Source organism: Schistocerca piceifrons, chromosome X (assembly GCF_021461385.2).
Source record: "Schistocerca piceifrons isolate TAMUIC-IGC-003096 chromosome X, iqSchPice1.1, whole genome shotgun sequence".
Taxonomy (NCBI): domain Eukaryota; kingdom Metazoa; phylum Arthropoda; class Insecta; order Orthoptera; family Acrididae; genus Schistocerca; species Schistocerca piceifrons.
The window spans coordinates 50,990,366-50,993,574 of record NC_060149.1 but is presented as its reverse complement, the minus strand read 5'-3'; the positions used below and the strand labels follow the sequence as shown (position 1 = coordinate 50,993,574).

Genomic DNA, 3,209 nt, shown 5'->3' with positions numbered 1-3,209 from the left:
GACAGCTACACCAAACCACAACAGTGCACTACAGCCACACTCGTAAACACGGTCGTCATCGTAAACATGTCCCTGCAGATACTGCTCGCCGACCGCGGCGCGTGTTTGTTACAACACGCAACTGAACGTCGGAGGTTTCAAGCGTCAACTTTAGGTTACAGTATCTCCGGATGTAATTAACATTTTACAATGCAACAAACGGCACTGATTAAGTATTTGTTTATATGATCAGATGTGCTAACAAAACTAACGTGGTTCCATTTAAAAAAACGTAGGTTTGTGTTAAAAAACATACTTCCGTGCGTTTTTGTATGGTTTGTATTAAACAATTACACTAGCCCCTCTCCTCACGTTCGGCCTGTGGAATCGGTTCGTCAGTATTTGGTGTGGTTTACGAAATATATCCAGCGGTAACGTTAGGTGACTCACCCTGTATATGGATATATATATTTGTTCTGCCAGTGTTCATTGAAAAACTTGACTTTGATATAAGTATATGTGCAATATTAACGTGGTTAGCATGCTGTTATGGAATACACCATTTTGTCTGTTTAGAAGATTTGAGAATGCGTTCAAGTAATCTAAAAAAATAAAAAAAACTGAATTTCGCAACTTTCGCTGTTTTCTACATCTAACTTCAAAAGCTGTTTTAATGTCTTCGTAAGTGACGTTGTGAGGTGGGGCATTTTGGTACAATACTCATAGTAGCAAGCATAAGACCACATCTGAAGAGTTACTTTATACTTGTGAAGTAATGACACTTTAGCAAGGCCTTTACGTGAGGTGTGGATCATTATGCTGCAAACTATGAAGTGACTACATTTAGCTCACGCCAAATGTGTATCAGTCGAAAATCGAATAACAGTCCCTTGGACAAAAAAGTAGCCATGACACTACAGAAAATTCGTTTGTCTTGTGTATGGGTGCGATGTTGGCGGCCAGCCACTAGCTACATGCAAGTCTCTTTCACTATGAACTGAAGTAAATGTGAGTGTATGCTTTCCCGGCGTATACAGCTGGCGAAGAGTTCTCGGGCTTCCAGCCGGCTGGCGGTGTCTTCAAACAGCGACGTTTCGACGAGTGACATACTCATCATCTTCGCCAGAAGATGATGAGTATGTCACTCGTCGAAACGTCGCTGTTTGAAGACACCGCCACCCGGCTGGAAGCCCGAGAACTCTTCGCCAGATGAACTGAAGTGTTTGTGTGAATCATATAACGGTCTATTTGTGGAAGGGCGAAGCTTTTCAGTTGTGCTGTTGACTGCATATTGCAACTTGTAGATGGAACAGGACTCTGTTGGTGATTGTAGTTCAGTTCTTCGTCTTTAAATGTGTATAAGTACAGCACTGAACACATTTTTTGTAGAAAAAAATCGTACTTTCCCATCATATGTATGCCACATTTTTTAAAAATAAGTTTAATCGTGTTTCATTCCAAAATGCTGCTGCTCCATGGCTGGTACATATAAGTTAACGTGTTTGACAGCTCTGCTTATGTTGGTTATGTGCCGGATGGTAAACAGCCACCGTCCATTTCTCACACAATTTCGTTTTGTGGTGAACTTAACAAGCATAGCGCCTTAACAGATTTTCTTTTTTGGCTGCAGAGCCATCACACAGGGATTTACCATAGCATTTGGAATCAGAGATACTATACTCCATTTGACAATAAGTTATCAAATCCGTAGTATGCATGTGGTGTCCTTGTCTGTCCAGCGCTATCACTGAAGGATGGTGGGCAGACTACTGGCTGCTTGACTCTTATGTCTTAGGCAACTCAGCGACTCCAGCGGCTGACAGCTCTGCCAAACCTTCTGAGAGCGTTAGTGGTGTGCAGTGCCATGGAAAGGGTGTTTACCCTGAACAAGTATTTGTTTAAATAAAGAAACAAGGGTTCCTACTAAGCAGTGTACAGTTTGGACTTTAGCTTAGGGGATTAAGTCGAGAGAGGATAGCATGTCCAGAGGGTCTGCCTTCCTGGAGTTTGTTTAAATTAAGATGCATGTGGAGAGACTCAGAGATGGGAGGTGGGGGAATCCCATGACTTCATCCATGACATCATGAGGTTGATGGCATCTTTTGTTGTCCATGAATGCTCCTTAGTGATGTATCTGCCAGGGAGAGTAAGGAATCCAGTGTGCACTCTGTATGTGTACCAGAAGGAGCCATTCCATATGTGGAAAGGCTGCTTCCGAACGCCATGAAGAGCACGAGGTGTAGCCATCTGTAGGTGATGGCTCATGTAAGTACTAACGATGTGTGTCGTTTTGGACCAGAAGAGAGTCTTTCTGGCTTGTGAGATGAGGCAGAGCTTAACATGTGTAGCATCATCAACAGAACCATCTGTGGCCCTTTAGTACAGCACCTGGTGGAGGGTCTGAATTAGAGGCTCAGATGCTTCTACGATCATGTAGGCTGCAGATTTGTCGCAGGGGTCCACTGCACACATAAAGTGCCTAACTTACCTCCACTTCTTCTCTTGCCTATTGATGGCGGAGACTTTATGGATATTTTAACGCTACTGAGGTCGCCCTGACACTTGTACGTCCCCCAGTAGGAGTACGTTATTCTCATTAATTATGTTAACTGTCGAGTGATAACCCACCCGTTTCCTAATCTTATCCTGTGGATACGATAGAATGTCAGGATACACTGACAAAATGCAGTCCCCCTTCTAACGAATAAGTTATAAAATGCAGTTGAGATTTTCACTCTGCAGCGCAGTGTGCGCTGATATGAAACTTCCTGGCAGATTAAAACTGCGTGCCGGACCGAGACTCGAACTCGGGACCTTTGCCTTTCGCGGGCAAGTGCTCTACCAACTGAGCTACCCAAGCACGACTCACACCTCTTCCTCACAGGTACTGGCAGAAGTAAAACTGTGAGGACGGGGCGTGAGTCGTACTTGGGTAGCTCAATTGGTAGAGCACTTGCCCGCGAAAGGCAAAGGTCCCGAGTTCGAGTCTCGGTCCGGCACACAGTCTTCATCTGCCAGGAAGTTTCATATCAGCGCACACTCCGCTGCAGTGTGAAAATCTCATTCTGGATCCATGGAGAGTTGTCAACATAATCCCTGCCCACATCATTAGTAATCTTCATCTATATCGATCTCTTTTCACAATGTTTCGGTCCTAAAACCGTGTTCTTCCCTCCAGATGAGAATCCGTCGGGGATCACTCTCCAGACCAAATCGGGACTCATCTATAA

At 44.3% G+C, this 3,209-nt stretch overlaps 1 non-coding gene across 1 annotated transcript; it reads right to left on the bottom strand.

Moving 5' to 3' along the window:
- Positions 1-2,762: 2,762 nt before the first annotated feature.
- On the bottom strand, positions 2,763-2,839 carry Trnas-cga. Its single transcript has one exon. It is a non-coding gene; the product is annotated as a tRNA-Ser (tRNA).
- Between the last annotated feature and the right edge of the window lie 370 nt (positions 2,840-3,209).